This window comes from Lampris incognitus, chromosome 7, assembly GCF_029633865.1.
Source record: "Lampris incognitus isolate fLamInc1 chromosome 7, fLamInc1.hap2, whole genome shotgun sequence".
NCBI lineage: Eukaryota > Metazoa > Chordata > Actinopteri > Lampriformes > Lampridae > Lampris > Lampris incognitus.
Window position 1 is genome coordinate 31140162 of NC_079217.1, and position 19520 is coordinate 31159681.

The window sequence follows — 19520 nt, forward strand, 5'->3', positions numbered from 1 at the left end:
GACAATAAAACTTGGGGAAATAAATAATAAATTCACATTTATCAACTTATAATTAAACCTGGGGAAAAAACATAGAATGCCATTTCAAACGCACTCTCCCAACACATAAAGGATAGCACAATAGAGTACATTTTTAACATGTTTCTATCCATTACACGAGCACGTCCTGCTAAAACTTTTTCCTTTTTTTCATTGTTTTTTCCCCTCATTTTTTTAAAATATTTATTTATTTATTCATTTGCACATCCTGCAGGACATCCCTACTAAACGTCTCTCTCAGGGCACCGCAGTCCCCTATCTGCACTTTGGAAAAACTTGGTCGCGCCACCTGCACCTTACATTTTAATACGCATCGACGTTGCACTTTAGCATTCCGACACGGCCAGCGCGATCATTTCCAGGAAGCGCCGGAAGTGATACGGACGACTGACAACAACAGCGAAGCAATGGCGTTTTTCACTCGGTCTCTTAAGCTCTACCCAAACTCACGGCTAACGACGTTAGTTGCATTATCCAAGAAGAATGCCATACATCAGTTACCAAAAAAAGAAAAGGACTTCAGACTTTACGTTTCAAGCTACATCCACAATTACGAAGGTAAGATCCGGACGTGTAATGTTAGCACGTAGCATGTTTTTGTACTAGCCAATGCTAACGTAGAGATAAGTTACTGCTAACGGTATGTTTCTATGTGTTAATGATCACTGTTACAATTTTCCTAACACCATTGTCAATCTCAGTTTCAAACAAGGATTCAACAGAACTATCCAAAGCCCATAAAATAATGATATCAAATTATTATCAGTAAACTCCACTTCATTCTTGGAAGAATACGGTCCTCACGACATGTATCCCTGTCATGAATTCCATGCCTTTTAACTGTAGCAATCTGGAATTATGGGATGCTGAAATGCCCCCATATACCCATTCAAATGAAAACAAGCTGCTTTTTAAATTGCCATTATATAGGCAAATCAAATTGTTTTCGGCAAACTCTCCTACATTCTTGAAGACCAGATCCACACGTATCCCTGTTACGAATTGCGTGCCTTTTTACTTTAGTAATCTGGAATTATGGGATGCTAAAATCCTTAAAAATAACCATTCAATTGAATGCGTGCTGCTTTTTAAAAGTGCATGAAATAATTATATCGATTTTTTTTCAGAAACTCAACTACATTCTTGAAAACCAGGTCCCAAGGTACTGCTGTCATGAAATTCATACTTTTTTACTTTACCAATTTGGAATTATAGGATGCCACAATCATTTAAAATGGCCATTTAATTGCATACATGCTGCTTTTTCAGTATCCATAATATAAGCAAAACAAGTTGTTCTCAACAAAATTCACTACATTATTGAAGACCAGCTTCACATGTACAACAATAATTTTATATTTTTACTGTGGCAACTTGGAATATGAAATGCAATAATTCTCCAAAATTGCAATTCAGTTGCATGCATGCCACTTTTTTTAGAGCACACAAAATAATTAAATCTAGTTATTATCAGCATATTCCACTATATCCCTGAAGAACAGCTTCTCTGGTACTTTTTATCATGACATTCATGCTTTTTTACTGTTAGGAATTGGAATTGTGGGAAGTCAAATCCTCATAAATGGCAATTCAGTTGTATAAGTGCCACTTTTTAAAAAGCCAGTACAATAAGGATATGAAATCGATATCAACAACTCCACTACATTCTTGAAGATGAGGTTACCAAGTATGGCAGTAGGGATGGGTATCGTTAGGATTTTATCGGTACTACTACTCTTATCGGTACTGCTTATCGGTTCGGTACTTTATCGATACTCTTATCGGTTCTTTTTGATTATTATGCAAGAAAAAAAGACAATTAAGAACAGAATCGACATTGCTTTATTATTCTATTATATAACTTTATATAAATATAAACACATTATTTATTCAGCAGCAACAGCAGCAGCAATGTTTTAAATGCGTCTGAATTATAGACTTTATAATCAACATTCAACAACAACAAATAAGATAAAAAATAAAAGTAGATAAAGATAAAGAAAAATATATATATATTAAAAATAAATTTTTACAGCAAAAGGCTAACGGAAGTTCAAACAAACAAGAACCTAGAACATTATCCTAACAGTTCTTCTGCAGAAAAATCAACATATCTGCCTTCTCCGGCAGGAGTCGTGATCTCTCCTGACTTATAGTGTCCCCGGCTATTAGCCTAGCTAACTCCGTATCTATGGCTTATATATTTGTAGCTAAACAATTAGCTAAGCAATTATATTTTATTTATTGGCCTATTCGTAATAATTCATTATTAGCCTAGCTAACTCCGTATCTATGGCTCATACGGCTTACCTGCAGTGGACGTGGATGGAACACTACGAGCAAAGCAGTGGAAAACTACGCATTTCTGCAGATTAATACCATGTTTCGACAAAAGATGTTTCGACAGATTGCTTGTATTGCCACCCTTACTGGCAAATGATTTGTTGCACTTGTGGCAACGAGCGTTGTTGTCATCGACTTTTGAAAAATATACCCAAACTTTTGAATGTTTAGTTCTCTCCGCCATGATGAGCGCTTGAGCAGAGCTGTCTGTGCATGTGTGAGCGAGTGTGTGGAGCACAGCACAGCCCCGCCCCTCGCACAGTAAGGGAGAGAGACAGAGAGATGGAGAAAACGGCGAACAAGATTATGTTCGCGACGTTTAAATTCCTCGAAAAACACAATTGCCACAATATAAGTCTCACTCCATGATTTCTCAAGTACCTACCGACTACCGATAGCAGAACCGAAAACATCGGATCTTAAAAATTCTCCGGTTTTTACTAATTTAGAACCGGTTCCCGTTTAGAACCGGGTTTCGGGGGGCATGCCTATATGGAAGTCACAAATTCAAATTCCATGTTTTTTTACTGTAGCAATTTGGAATTATTGGATGCCATAATCTTCCATAATGGCCAGTTATTTCAATCTAAACCAGTTTAAAAATTAATAAAATAAATCAAAATGCTATGTGTTTATGACAGCTTAAACACTTCATTCAACATGATAACCCAACAAATGCTCTCCTGGTTACTTTGTCCTCAAGCACCCCAACTCCTCAGAAAGCCTGCTGTCCAGATACAGCAGTCAGGCAGCAATTGTGGACTGTTTGCACTGTCCTTTGCAACAGTTCTGTGTGAGGGAGTCATGCCAGAGGAGTGCCATTTTGAGGAGTAAAAAAATGAGGCAAAGAATGTACATAGTACTGTCGGAGAAAAGAGCTCCAGTGTTTCCATATTAAAAAACACTGGCAAAGCCTGAGAGGGACATACTAAAAGTTGACATTCATGTCGTGTCTGCAGGACCTCACACAACAGGGAGGTGATGGTCCAGTGCAGCAAATGTCTGTCATGGTACCACCCCAGTTGTGTGCCTGTCCCACACACAGCATTAGACACCACTTCAGAAGAGTGGGAAAGCGAGAAGGTACACAAATTGAGGTGTGTTTTTGTGCATTTGTGTGTTCTGACAGAGGTGGTGGAAGCTGGAGGATGGGCTTTGTTTAAAAGGTGTTTCCAAGTTCCGTTGCCTACCAACATGGGGATGGCAGTTCGAATCCCCTTGTTACCAGCGGCTTGGCTGGGTGTCTGCGGGAGGGAAGCTGGATGTGGGTATATGTCCTGGTCGCTGCACTAGTGCCTCCTCTGGTCAGTCGGGGCGCCTGTTTGGGGGGGGGGGACTGGGGCGGAATAGCATGATCTTACGTCCCCGTGGTGAAACTCCTCACTTAGTCCATGGGCCAGACGATATTTCGGTACACTCAAGGTGGCAAAACTTACTTATAATTTTTGAAAGGATCCATGTCTGTAGATGATATTTTGGTATGATAACCATTCCTGAGTGGCAGCTGTATCACAGTTATCAGCTCATGAAGTTAACCACCCGCTAAACTAAATTGCATTTTAGACGCTGGTGCATATCCTGGTTTAACCTCATGGTCAGGACATTTTTCAATGTTCTATAATATTGTCTTTGGTATCATTTTAAAGGGGACCTTCTTAGCTTTCATTCAAGCCCTGTTGTGGATATTTCTCACAAATATAGAGGTCACTTGAGCTCTTCAACCCGTCAATAACACACATCTTTCTGCAATTTTCGCCTAAACTATATACTTTCTTTTAGCCCTGTGGCATCTAGGAATATCAGGGACACAAAACACAAAAACTGGAATACTCACAGGACTGTAAAGATTCAGGAAATGTATAATATACCCATACTATTTCATTGTGTGAGGTGATTGTGAGCCTTAAATGAGAACTAGACCAAAGCCAGTTAGGTCACAAACTGGTCTCTATACATTTGTTTAAATACACAATCAAAATACATGATAAAAAGGAATACCATAGTGAGGTAATGAACTATTTTAATATTTTAAACAACATTGACATTTACATATACTTAGTCAATGCTACATGTAATCCCATATCATTAGTGGGTATATGTAATGGTAATGGGTAGGGTAATGGGTATATGTGAATATGGTTACATTATTGTTATCAAGCTCTGGGTAACCAAGTCCAGAATCAACATCCTGTGCATCAATAGACTACTACCACAGTAATACCATCAGAATCATCACACTGTCATTCATCAAACTGCTCGTTTCTCTCATCATCTGACTCCCCAAGTTCAAAGTCCAGTTCTGGACCATCCTGCTGTTTTTGGTTTCTGCAGGTCTGTAACCTGCATATGTCTGTGCATGGAAGTCCATTTGACAGGCACATGCAGCTTGGCATTTTGCATGAATGCACACACTTGCATGTTAGCATTTCCAAGACCACATCTGGTGCAGGTGGGGAGCGCATCCAGTAAATGGCCAGCTTGCCTTCATCGTCTGTCCATCCATACTCAGTAGGGCTTGGCACCACAGGGTTAGCCTGCAGACAGCACTTCCATATTGCTGCCTGATAGTTGGCTCATTGAACATGCATAAAGAGACAGTCTCTACATGGTGGCAGCTGGCTGGACTCAACCTCTCCCCTTTTGGTGCAGAAGAGCTGGTAACGCAGTTTGTTCACCTCAGCAGTGCTGCTATTAGCAACATACATCCGACAGGTGAACTGCTCAATTTTCTGGAACAGCTCATCACTCACATTCCATGTCTGTCCCAGTTGACCAAAAGTCTCTTGGCAGGAAGTGTGCTTTCTCACTATCTTCAGGGCATTCAGCTTCCCTCGACCAGCGAATGCACTGACAGTGTCGCAGCCTGTGAAGGCATGTAAGCCAATTAGGCTGTCACAGATGCTGTCTCCAAGTGAACTTGCCAGTTTGGTGATGTCGACAAACCGTGTGCGGTTCTGAGTCCCACACTTCTGGTAGATGGGACAGGTGATGTCCTTCTGGAAGCCAAGACAAAGCACCATGACATCAGTGTCCTCAGCTGTGATGATAACTGACTTTGAGCCCGCATTTGCTGCATGCAATGCATGCAGGAGCAGACGGGTGTCAGCTTCTTCATGTGTGGAGTGCAGTTCTGCTGCTTCCTCACACCCATCTTCTGTCAACTTGTAGCAGGTTTCCTCACAGGTCATGTACAACACCTTGCCATGCAGCATAGCTCTGTATCGTGGGAGTTTCCACTCTTCCACCAGAAACTTGATGAGACTGGTCTTGTTGGAGGAACTGCACAGAAATTTTCTCCACTGCTGGACGTGGTGTCCCCCTGCAAGATTCTTGTACTGGAGAGTGATGTCTCCACCCCGGTTCAGTTGTTCAGCATCTTTGATCGAAGTCTGGTGATAGACATCAAAAACAACATCAATCCTCCCACTCTGTGCTCCCTCATGGAGGACCTGGGTCAAGGCTGACTCTGCCACCTGTGCAAAGGTTTTGTTGTTGCCATTCATTTTTTGGACCAGGCTCATCCCATCAATGATGGAAGTAGATGGGATTGGGATGTCTTCTGCAGGAGATACATTCTTTTCAAGCTCTCTGGCAAGTGCAGCCTTGTTTGTTTTTCGTAAGGACCCATCAGCATTTGCCAGTGCCCATGGTAGTGGGCCCAATGGGTAGGCAAGGACATCCTTCAGATTCACCTTCCTGCTTTCAGCCACCATGATCATGTGACTGAAAAGGTTTCTATCTGCCTTCAGAACCACATCCTGTGCTTTCTTTCCATGAGCTTGTTTTGTGCTGACATTGGAGAATGTTTTCAGACTTTGCTTGGTCATCTTGTCGTGGAATTTCACAGGTGGTGGGTCTGCATCTAACCTTGTTTGCTGGAATGCTTGGTAGGCCTCTTCTCCTTTCTCAAGAGCTCTGAAGAGATCTATGGTCACATCAGGTGGAGCCATGTTGCCAGTGGAGAGGCTAACCAAATCAATCTCATCAGGGGACATAGGATTGAGCCAGTTATTCTCCATAAGGTCCATGAGAGACTGGACATCTGCTTCATCTCTCTTGATCCTTGGACTCTGTAGATCTGGATGAGACCATTTGCACCTGCCTTGACCTGTCAGGTCTCTCAGCTGTGTGAGGTACATGCTTCTATACTCAGCTGTGAGATAATATTTGGTCACAGCTCCTGGCTTCAAGCTGAATCCCTTTGTCCCTCCAGCTGTTTGGGTGTCTTTGTTCACCGTTTCTTCTATAGCTTGGTCAACAGGGATTCGGCCAAAGGGATTGGTGGAGCCCAGTTGGACTGAGAAGCCTCCTTCCATGAATTCTGTGTACACATCTGGGTGTGTGATGGGCAGCTCAGACATCTGGGCGTAGTAGTAGGGGAGGTAGCGTGCATAATTCATCCTGTCATAAGCAAAGCACCATGGGATCATTGCTCGAATGCTAGCCAAGTGTAGCATCCAGTCTCCCTCTCTGGATGCTCGGATGAGCCCCAACAAGATTTCAACCATGTCCAAATAGGACATCCAGAAGTTCGAGAGGCTGCCGTTTCCACCTCTAAGGAACTCACGGTAGACTTCAAATAGATCCATGATGCGTGTACAAGAGCTGTTCTCGAGGACCTCCTTCAAAGCATGTTGTGAGACTTCTTTCCCAAGGCTGTCAATGGTCTTCAGTGTCTCATTCAGGTGAACCATGTCATTCCTGTGAGTTTCTTCCAACCAGGACAGGAAACCATTCAAGGTCAGTCGCATGAGAGCCTCATACAGGAGCTTGTGTAGTCGCACTGCCCTGTTGTACTTGCGGCCATCCATAACACCAGCAATTGAGCCTTCTGCCATCATGCCAGACTCAATGCAGTGGTCTTTGAGTCCAGCATCTTGGAAACGCTTTCCTATTATTGCCAGCAGTGTGCAGATGGTGTGGAATACCCCAAGCCTAACGATGATATCATGGAACTTGTCATGGTGTTTCCATGTGACCTCGACAGCCTTCGCATACAGGGCTTGGTCAAAGACACAGACAATCTTCCTCAGGCCTAAGCACTGCATGATGCTCAGTGACTGGTTAAGCACCTCGTTGACAGTAGACATTTGTGTCGCTGGAGCATTGATGGTAGGCAGATAGCCTATATTGTCGGGGATGACCGTCATCTCTCCTCGAGTCAAGATGTTGAAGCCTGTCCAGCTGCTGACTGACTGTTCTTCTTGTTGTGACATGCATGCTAGGACCCAAAGAAGGTTTTTCTCTCTGGCAAGCTTAGTATTGGCTGCAGTATCGGCATCTGACTTTTTGCTTTGTGGTGGCCCTACCCGTTGTCCAGCATTGTAAGTTGGTAACATTGGTGGGGGTCCATCAATGCTTCTCTTCTTTGTTTTGGGAACAGTGGGCATGGGTTGGACAGGAAGTGGGTTGACTGGCTTTGCTTGCACAGCAATCCCATTGACTCTGTGAGATGTTCCCTCACCACTGACAGTTTCTTCAAGACGGTCGATATTGTCCCAGGCTAAAGTTGTGAATATGCCAGGATGGATGTTAGCTGGAAGGGCAATGCCACTCCCTGATGATGAGAGTTTCTGGAGACACAGGGCAGTGTTGATCTCATCCATCTGTGAATAGGACACACTGTGACCAAGTCGGTTGAGGATGTTTATCAACTCTACATTTCCTGTCAACGATTTGACACTGAATGGCAGAACAATGTGCTTGGAAGGTTTGGTATTTCCACATGTCACTGCATATACTATGTCATGGCCAAATGACTGCAGAAGGCACTGCACTCTCTGGGATGCATGATCAGGATCATTTGAGCCTGTGAGTAGAGAGTACAGGAAGATAATGAGCGACTCTGGAATGGTAGGACATTTTGCTTCTGGTTTGACTTCAGGCGGCCAGGTTTGAGGAACATCTTGACTTTTAATGTCTGCTCTCAATTTGATGGCTGCTTTGGCTATGACATCTTGTGCACTGACACTTTTCAGGGTCTGCAGCTCCCTTTTGAGAGACTGATTTTCCTTGGCAAGTTCCCTCATGGACAAGTTATCGGGATAGAGGAGGAATTTTCCTTTCTCATCAGGGAATATCTGCAAGGCTCCAGCAAACTCACTCTCCAGGTTTCGCCTTATGTGCTTCTTGGTTGATTCCTTGACTTGGGCAATGCCTTGGGAGTTCATTGAAGCTACCAGTCTAGAAGAGAGATCAGTCATTGTCATCACTTGAGGATTGCCAAAAAGCTCCATCCTGATGAAGAGGAACAGCTCATTGTATGCCTTATTCACAGCAGCTTCATACTGGGCTGCAGCATCATCATCTTCATTGCTGGCAACCTCTCCTTTGGAAACCTCTTCTTTGGTGTAAAGTCTATAGCATGACCTGTGGTAGTGCCCTTCAGCTGCTACAAGGTCTCTACTCACAATGGCAAGGATTCTGCTGTCCCTTTTCTTTGTGGCTGCACTCCTGATCTTTGCATCAGCTCGCAGTTCTCGACACTGCACCAGTACTTCTCTCGTATTCTGTCTCTTGGAATATTTGCTGTTTTTCTGACAAAATATGCACTCTGCATCATAAGTCCTAGATGTACTTGGAGCATGTCGAGCTACTCTCTTAGATTGTTTCTCTTCAGCAGAGACACAACTTTTCTTTTCTTTTGCAAGGAGGCCATCAAGAATTTGCTTCATAGTGAAGATACTGCGACACTTTCTGTGGTAGTAGATTGCTGGAATCTGTCCCTCAGGAATGTCTTTTGCCAGTTTCAAAACTGGTGCATGATTTCGTATCTGAGCTGCCCTGAGCAGAGTTCTCCATGAGTCGACACTTTGTAGTGAAACCAGCTTATCTGTATCATCAGAACAGTGGATAATGCACTCCACCCGTGGGCGCTTTGGTATTGGGTAAAAACTTGCTTGTTCACCAGTGGCCATATTCAGTCAGTTTTCACCTGCCACATACAAACAAATACATGTAACTTAGGTGTATGAACACTACTAAAACAAAGTTTACTTTGCTTCACCAGCGTCATATTACCATTATTTATCTTACATAGCCACAAATAGATACATTACCTAGTTGCTATGCAACAGCTGTATTTTGTCCACATGAGGCCGCTAAAATCAACACAAGATGAAAGTTCCTCGTAGCCACTTTAACTAATCATATTAACATATACATTAAAAGAACATGCTAACATTATGGGAAATTAGCTTACAATCTTCTCCAGAGTGAGACAAGAAGATAGATACCAGTTTCCTCTATATGTGTTTAGTAGAAAGCTATCTGGCTGCACGTTAGCCTAGCTTAGCACAATGAATGGAAGTACACAGTACTGGTTATCCTTGGTTGTTGGCCAACTAAGAACTGTCCCAGAGTTTAAGCTAGGCTAATCAGTACCAGGGGTGTTGAAATGCTATATTTGTAAAAATCTGGGCAAATACACAATCGTGAGAGGCACAGAAACAGGTTTCCTGAAAGAAAAATGAAATAGCTGCTCATTTGGAAAGGTTATCATGTATTATTTTACTTCTGTTAGTGTACCAAATAAAATGGCACCAGTGAAGTTGTGTCACCTTGGGTGATATCGATATCTGGTCTGACCCATGGATTAACTGGCTTTGGTCTAGTTAGTTTCTTAGTAATAATGCCCTTCTAATTTAAGGTTCACAATCACCTCACATAATGAAATAGTATGGGTATATTATACATTTCCTGAATCTTTACAGTCCTGTGAGTATCCCAGTTTTTGTGTTTTGTGTCCCTGATATTCCTAGATGCCACAGGGCTAAAAGAAAGTATATAGTTTAGGCGAACATTGCAGAAAGATGTGTGTTATTGACGGGTTGAAGAGCTCAAGTGACCTCCATATTTGTGAGAAATATCCACAACAGGGCTTGAATGAAAGCTAAGAAGGTCCCCTTTAAAATGATACCAAAGACAATATTATAGAACATTGAAAAATGTCCTGACCATGAGGCTAAACCAGGATATGCACCAGCGTCTAAAATGCAATTTACTTTAGGGGGTGGTTAACTTCCTGAGCTGATAACTGTGATACAGCTGCCACTCAGGAATGGTTATCATACCAAAATATCATCTACAGACATGGATCCTTTCAAAAATTATAAGTAAGTTTTGCCACCTTGAGTGTACCGAAATAGGAAATTTTGGGCTCTGGCCCATGGACTAACTGTCAGGTGAAAAGAAGCGGCTGGCAGTCGTGTATCGGAAGAGGCATATGGTAGTCTGCAGCCCTCCCGGGATTGGCAGCGGGGGTGGAGCAGCAACCGGGACAGCTCGGAAGAGTAGGGTAATTGGCCAAGTACAGTTAGGGAGAAAAAAAAAGGGGGGGGGTTGTTTACAACAGTGTTTCTCAACCAGGGGTCCGCGGACCCCTAGTGGTCCGTGGTGTAATTGCAAGGGGTCCGTGAAAATAAAATATCTTTAAAAAAAAAGATCCTATGACATTTATAGAAATAGGATTATTTTACTCAAATGTGACTGAGACCTTTATCTACCTAAACTATAAAGGGTAACAGGACTTTTTTCTCTAATTACATCTGTTTCACAAGTGTAATTTATTGTATTTTAATAAGAGATCTCGCTCCCATTTGCATTGTTAAAAGTTACTGCATAAAAATTCTGTTGTTACATATATCTGAAAGTTACTGAATACATATTCTGTTTTTTTACATATATATCTGAACGTTACTGCATAAGAATTCTGTTTTGTTAACTATATCTAAGTTACAACTGAAAGCTCTTGTTTTTGCCCCCAAAGAGTGAATAAATGCTATAATGCAATTTAAAATGCAGTTTCTACTGTTTCTATCAAATTGCAACCCCCCTCCCCCAAGATCAGGTGGAGGGGTCCTCAGGGTAGATCAAAAATATGCAGGGGGTCCAGGACCCCAAAAAGGTTGAGAAGCACTGGTTTACAAGGTTCTGAAATAAACTTATTTGGCATAAAATGCAATTTGATGTCTTTATTCATTAGGTATTGAGGGGAAAAAAATTAATGTGTGCCATATGGAGAATTCTGCTATTCAATAATATAAATTCCTACAGTGAATATGTATGAATGTGATGCCATGCATACCTGGAGACTTGGTCTTCAGGAATCTAATTGATTTTTTCTGATAACAACTTGATATGATTATTTTATTGATTTATAAAAATCAAGCTGCATGTGTTCAATTGACTGGCCATTTTTTGGCACCCCATAATTCCAAAATAGCACATTAAAAATGAATGTCATGACAAAAGTACCTGGTCTTTGACGATATAGTGGAGTATTGTGATAACAATTGGTTGGATTTACTTATGTTATGTGCTCTTAAAAAGTGGCATCTATTCAACTGAATGGGCATTTTGGAGAAAAAAAAAAGAAGCATGAAATTCATTACAGGAATACATGGAGACCTGGTCTTCAGGAATATACTGGAGTTTGTTCATAAAAATTTGATAAAAGTATTTTATGGGCTTTTAAAAAGTGGCATGTATTGAAGTGAATGCTATTTAGGAACAATCTAGGATCCCATAATTCCAAAATAGCAAAGTCAAAAAGTATGAGCTTCACATCATGAATGCCCAGGGTATTGTTTTTGATGAATTTAGTTGTGATCATTGAAATCAATGTGATACCATTACTTCACCCACTTTTAAAAAGCAGCATGTATTCAACTGAATGGGCATTTTGGATGAATTTGGCATCCCATACTTCCAAATTGGTATAGTGAAAAAGTATGAAAACTATGCCATGAACACCTGGGAACCTCGTCTTCAAGACAGTAGTATAGTTTCCTGAAAACAATTTGATGTAATTATTTTATGGACATTTAAAAAGCAGCATGTATTAAATTGAATGTGCATTTTGGATAAATTTGGCATCCCATAATTCCAAATTGGTACAGTAGAAAAGTGTGAATTTCATGTCACAAACACCTGGGAAGTGGCTCTTCAACGATGTACTGGAGTTTTCTGAAAAAAAGAAAATGTAATTATTTTATGGACTTTTAAATGGTGGAATGTATTGAAGTGAAAGGGCATTTAGGAGGATTTTTGAATCACATAAAAATTAATGAGAAGTAAATTAATGTCAAGTCAATTTTATTTGTATAGCCCAGTATCACAAATAACAAATTTGCCTCAGGGGGCTTTACAGCAATAAAACATTCTGTCCTTAGACCCTCACATCTAATAAGAAACAACTCCCTAAAAAAAAAAAAAAATTCAACAGAGAGTAAAAAAATAGGAGGAAACCTCAGGGAGAGCAACAGATGAGGAATCGCTCTCCCAAGATGGAAAGACATGCAATAGATGTTGTGTACAGAATGTTTTTTTTCCCCCCTTTTCCTCCCCAATTGTACTTGGCCAATTACCCCACTCTTCCAAGCTGTCCCGGTCGCTGCTCCACCCCCTCTGCCAATCCGGGGAGGGCTGCAGTCTACTGCATGCTTCCTCTGATACATGTGGAGTCTCCAGCCGCTTCTTTTCACCTGACAGTGAGGAGTTTCGCCAGGGGGACGTAGCACATAGGAGGAACAGTGTACTATTATTATAGCAGACACAATGTGTTCTTCCAGATAAGTAGGACTTAAGCCAAGAGAGAGCTAAGCCAGAAACGTCAAAATTACAATTTATTATGTCTAATACTATACAGTGATCAATGTTGTCAAAGGTTACACTGAGGTCCAGTAGTAGAAGCACAGAGGTGGAATCAGAGTCCATAGCAATAAGATCGTTAACCATTCTGCTCAGAGCAGTTTTAGCGGAGTGACAGGCATGAAAGCCGATTGAAAAGTTTCATATACTTTTAATCTATATAGGTCAAAAGTTGTCGATACACAACTCTCTCTAGTTCTTTAGAAAATAATGGAAGACTAGAGACTGGTCCATATTTATTAAGATACCCTGGATCGAGGTGTGGCTTCTTAAGTAGAGGTTTTACCACACCTGTCTAAAAAAACTGCTGGGAACAGTGCCAGTAGTAAATGATAAATTAGCAATGTCCTGCAGTGTAGATCCCAGAAAAGGTCAGAGGTATTTAAAAAAGTTTTGCTGGTAAAGGGTCAAGTAGGCAAGTTGTTGGTTTAGAAGCTGACACGAGCTTAGTCAAAGTATCAAGAGAGATAGTTTCAAAAGCTGTAATAACAGGGACTATCAGTGACTCATTGTATAGATATGAATTTGGTAAGACATGGTCTGCAGGAGTAGCTGGAGTTGAACTAATTGTGTTTATGATCTCATCAAACTTATTGCAGAAAAAGTCTAGAAACTCATGGATGGTGAGCAGCTAATAGATGGCTGCTTTTTGTAAATTTTACTACAGTGTCAAATAGAAATCTGGGATTATGCTTATTAATATTGATTAAGTGAGAGGGATATAGCCAAGTCAAGTCAATTTTATTTGTATAGCCCAGTATCACAAATTACAAATTTGCCTCAAGGGGCTTTACAGCAACACAACATCCTGCCCTTAGACCCTCACACTGGATAACTGCTTTTGCAGCAGATAAAGCACACTTGTATTTCAATAAACATGGCCAAGATAAGTTAAGAATTTCCAATTTTGATTTTTGCCATTTACTTTCCAGTCTCCTACAGCCCACTTAAGCACACATGTTTCATCATTAAAGCAGGGGTAGGCCTCTTCACTTGCCTAGCTCTGGTGGTGTGAGGTGCAACCAAATCAAGGGGACTAGAGAGGGCCACATTTAAGTCACTAGCGAGAGTTCCAACAGTCTATCTCCACAGTGAACGGAGCCAAGACTTCATGCAGCTGCTGGTCAAATGCAACTACAGTGGATAGACCAATGTGACGAGTGGCAATTACATCTGTGCCGACATTAACAGGACAGGCCAATGAGGCTTTAAATTTAATGAGAAATGTATCTGACTCAGCAGATGTGGTTGACAAGACGGTCAGATCCGAAACAGCTATCCCTTTAGATAAAACCAAATCAAGGTTGTTACCATTGCAATGAGTCGACTCTTGAACAAACTGAGTAACCCAGAAGTATCAACAAGCACCTGAAAGGCTTTACTTAGAGGATCACCACCCTTATTCAGATGAATATTGAAATCGCCAAGAATTAGAATCTCAACAGAATGAGTAACAAGACCTAAGATAAATTCTCAAAATTCTTCAAGAAATAGTGAGTAAAGGCCAGGAAGTCAGTAGAGTATCACAATGTGGATTGAGCAGAGTTTGTTCATGGCTGAGGGAGATGATTTGAATTTAGTTTCAATTTTAGAAGTTAAATGGAAAATAGACATATATTAAGGCAACACCCCCACCTTTTGTATTTGCCTGAGCTACATGGACATAAGTATAGTCAGATGAGGAAGCGTCATTTAAGGGAAGGAAAACATTGGGTTTCAGCCATGTTACACATAACCCAATCATATCAAAACTATGTTCATGAATCAGATAATTTATTAATAAGGCTTTGGAAGACAGTGATCTGATATTTATCAAACCAAATTTAATCATCTTGTTGGAGTGATCAGTAGTTAGCAGAACTTTAGAGCTACCACTAGATGAAATGTTAATTGGAATAAGACCCCTTGTATTATTAGTTGACCATTTTTAAGACCTACACTTTGGATGATGCATGGTCCCAATTTTTGATAAAATTAGACATTTGGTTCTGTAGGTTATTAGGCACTATGTTGCACATTTCACCACCACCAGTGGTAGGAATTATTATCAGATTATTGTGATTCACACATTTAGGAGAGGAGAGCTTGGGAGCAATACAGCAGGGAATGGAGACAGTCTCCATGTTAAAGACCAAATTGTCAGTCTGATAATCTGTACTATGAGGAATTCCCTGTCTAAACATATAAACTTAACTAGTTGACTTCACATCCACACTAGGTTTAAACCTAGCAGGGTCTTAATCACCTGCAACATGCTGAATGATACATCCCTAGTGTCAAATTCAACATATACAGCTAACTATATTGCTAGACAAAAGAGTGATGCCGTCCCCAGTAAGGTGAATGTTGTCCACTTTCAGCAGGTAAGGGCGGCCCCAGAAAGAAGGCCAGTTATCAATAAAACTGAATCCCTGCACATTACTGTAATGAGCCAGGCAGTGGTTCATTGAGGTGAACCTAGTGTAAATAGCATCATTACCCCTCACAGGTAAGGGACCAGAGACAATTAATCGATGCTGACACATCTTTCTGGCAAACTCAAGTGTTCTGACTAGGCTAGCTTTTATGTTTTCTGATTGCTTCATCCTAGCATTATTGGTGCCGACATGAATAACAATGTTGCTGAAAGTAGTGGTGCTGTGTAACTGGGTTCCCTGATTCTCCCTCTGTGATGCCAGCACCCTAAGATTATCCCCTATTTCAGAGACTTTGGCCCTGGGTTAACAGTAAACCAAGGCTGGCTAAACTATTCTGATATTGTGGGTAATGGAGTCTCCCATCACTAGCATATGTTGCTTTACTCTTGACAGAAGCGGGCGAGGCATGCTGACTGGTACGACTACCAACGGGGCTGGTGAGGGGTGAAAACCTGTTGCTCTTGCGAGCCTTCCCACATTTGCAAAAAGGTACAAACTCCACCCCATCTGCCAGCGAGGCTAGTGCTAACAATAGCAGATCTGCTGTCAGCCCCAGGACTATCTGGCATGCCTGTTGCATCTAACGTAATCCTAGCTAAAAGAAGCTGCTCTAACTCACAGACAGGTCTCTCTAGTAAAGACACCCTATCTGTAACTGTGCAACAGTCACAAAACACCTCCGTTTTACCGAGGATGCTTTGACTGCAAATGCAATAAACCTAACTGCTAAACAAGGCTAAACTCAAAGCTAGTAAACAGACTATGATCCAAAGGCTTCCCACAAACACAAGAGTTGTTTGAGAAAGAAAACTAGTGAATGTAGCGATAAATGAAGTAAGCACAGCAAATAGTGAAATCATTAGGACAAATGAAGAGGTTAGTGGACAATACAGAGGAGAAGAGAGAGTAAGAGAATAAACAGCAGGTATCGATCTCAGGAAGCCAAATCTGGGAATACCTGTGAAGCCGGTCTTAAAAAATCAAGTCGTGTGTGGTGAAAAATTGTTTGATATGATAACCTCATATATTATTGACATTGCTATCCAATAAAACCATTTAACATGTTTGCCGTACAGAAAAAAAGGTGGGGGTCTGTAACCATGGGTTTAAATAAATGATTCCTCTGTAAGGGAGCTGAGGTAGATGCTGAAATAAATTTGAAATGTCTCCTGAATTGGTACCATATTTTGAGAGTAGGTCTTACCACTCGGTATTTGTAAAGCCAGACGGGTTGGTTGGAATAGAAGAGGTAAGTAAAGCTATAAGGGAAGATAAAACACAAGACAGTGCCTCTTACTTACACCATGGCGGATCCGTTGATTTAACCCAGAATGAAGTTTTATGGAAGGGTGCCGCCCATTAATACAGTTGGAAATTTGGGAGAAATAGTCCACCATTGAATTTGCAATTTTTCAAGTACAGCTTTATGGATTATGGGTGCCTTTCCACACCATAAAAAGCTAGAAATAGCTTGGTTAGTTTTAAAAAAAAAAAGAAGAAAAAAAATTGGCAGGAATAGGGGGAGACATTGGAACAGAAACAGGAATTTGGGCAAGATTTTTATTTTAACTGTTTTAATTCTTCAAATCGATGACGGAGGTAAACTTCCCTACCTTTGAAGATCAGAATGGGAGAAATTGGCAGAAGAGAGGGAGGTTAATGTTTGGTTATATTGATCCCCAGGTATTTAAAGCCAGAGGGGCTCAATTTAAAAAGGATATCAGACTGTTCAAGTTGTAATGCCGGAGCACTGATAGGAAAGCATTCAGTCTTGGAGATACGCTATATGGACAAATGTATTGGGGCACCTTGCCATTACACCTACAGGAGCTTTTATGACATCCCATTCTAAATCCATAGACATTAATATGGAGTTGGTCCCTCCTTTTGCAGCTGTAACAGCCTCCACTCTTCTGGGAAGGCCTTCCACAAGATTTTGGACTGTGTCTGGGATTTTTTTCCCATTCATCCAGAAGAGCATTTGTGAGGTCAGGCACTGATGTTGGATGAGACCTGGCTCACAATCTCCATTCTAGTTCATCCCAAATGTGTTCGACGGGGTTTAAGTCAGGGCTCTGTGCGAGCCAGTCAAGTTCTCCCACACCAAACTCAACCAACCATATCTTAATGGACCTTGCTTTGTGCACAGGGGTACAATCATGCTGGAACAGAAAAGGGCCCTCCCCAAACTGTTCCTGCAAAGTTGGAAGCATAGAATTGTCCAAAATGTATTGGTATGCTGAAACATTAAGATTTGCCTTCACTGGAACTAAGGGGCCTAGCCCAACCCCTGAAAAACAACCCCATACCATTATACCAGTTGGCATAATGCAGTAAGACAGGTAACGTTCTCCTGGCATCCGCCAAACCCAGACTCATGCATCAGACTGCCAGACAGAGAAGCATGATTTGTCACTCCGCAGAACATGTTTCCAGTGCTCCAGAGTCCAGTGGCAGCATGCTTTACACCACTCCATCCAACGCTTGGCATAGTGCTTGGTGATGTAAGGCTTGCATGTAGCTGCTCGGCCACGGAAACCCATTCATGAAGCTCCCGGCACACAGTTTTTGTGCTGATGTTAATGCCAGAGGAAGTTTGGAACTCTGCAGTTATTGAGTCAACAGAGCCTTGATGACTTTTATGCACTATGCACCTCAGCACTTGTTGGCCCCGCTGTTTGACTTTACGTGTTCTGCCACTTCGTGGCTGAGTTGCTGTTGTGCCTGAACACTTCCAACTTTCAATAATACCACTTACAGTTGACCATGGAATATCTAGCAGGAAAGAAATCTCATGAACTGACTTATTGCAAAGGTGGCCTCCTATGACAGTACCACGCTTAAATTCACTGAGCTCTTCAGAACGACTCATTCTTTCACAAATGTTTGTAAATGCAGACTGCATGGCTAGCTGCTTGATTTTATACACCTGAATTCAATGATTAAGAGGTGTGTGCCAATAGTTTTGTGCATATAGTGTATTTACTTTATAGCCTGAGAATGAGCCAAATATCTGAAGGATGGATAGAATAGCTGGTATAAAATGGTTTGGATCTGAGACATAGAACAGTAAATCATCAGCATAAAGTGATAGCCTGAATTCCCTGACCAGTTGTGATATCCCAGTAAAAATAGGGGAGGACCTTTGAAGGACTGACAAGGGCTCTCTTGCTGGTGCAAGCAATAGGTGGGGATAAGGGACAACGCTGGCAGGTCATGAGATAAAGTGGAAAAAAAACAAAACAACGGGATGGAATTTCATTGGTGGAGATACTAGTTTGTGGAGATGTGTAACATATGTATATACAGGAAATAAATGTTTTCCCAGCCTGAATTTACTTAGTATAGTAAACAAGTAATCACATTAAACCCTGTTAAATGCTTTTTCAGCATCAACTGAGATCACTACTTTGGGGGCCGTTGTGGCAGTTATAGAATAAGTAAGATTTAAGAGGATACAGGCCTTATAGAACAGTTGGCACCCATTTATAAATCCGGTTTGTTCATCTGAAACAAACGTTGGAAGGATATTTATATTTTCCAAGCTATGAGCCAGAGCCTTAGCTAGGATCTTAGTATCCTCATAGGAGAGAGGTATGTAAGAGCTGCATAAATTTGGGTCTTTTTTTAGAAGCAGACTTATGGAGGCTTGACTTAAAGTAGGAGGGAGAGAGCATTGTTGCAGCAATTCCTTATATAAAGAATGCAAAAGTGGGGCCATATTAGCCCGAAATATTTAAAAACATTTCAACTGGAAAGCCGTCGAGGCCAGGAGCTTTATTGTGTTGCATGCTTTTCATAGCGAGGGGTGATTTCCACTACAGTTAATGGTGAATCGAGTTCTTTGGCAACCTCAGGGTTTATAACAGGGAAATTGAGACTATATAAGAAATAATTAATTTTGGTGGTGTCAGATGGAAATTCAGACTTATATAAAGAAGAATAAAATGAGCAAAAGACAGAGTTGATGGTGGTAAGGTCAATATGCACTTTGCCTGATGTATCTTTTATCTGGGGGATCATACGAGAGGCTGCCTGGCAATGTAGTCGGTGAGCCAGGAGCCGGCTTGT

General features: G+C 41.3%; 1 long non-coding RNA gene across 1 annotated transcript in view; it reads left to right on the plus strand.

The window, feature by feature from the left end:
* The first annotated feature begins 576 nt into the window (after window positions 1–576).
* LOC130116167 (uncharacterized) overlaps window positions 577–19520 on the plus strand; it is a 64605-nt gene continuing 45661 nt past the window's right edge. The window contains exons 1-2 of the long non-coding RNA XR_008810542.1: window positions 577–597; window positions 15843–15938. This is a non-coding gene — a long non-coding RNA (uncharacterized LOC130116167). The remainder of the gene's footprint in view (window positions 598–15842; window positions 15939–19520) is intronic.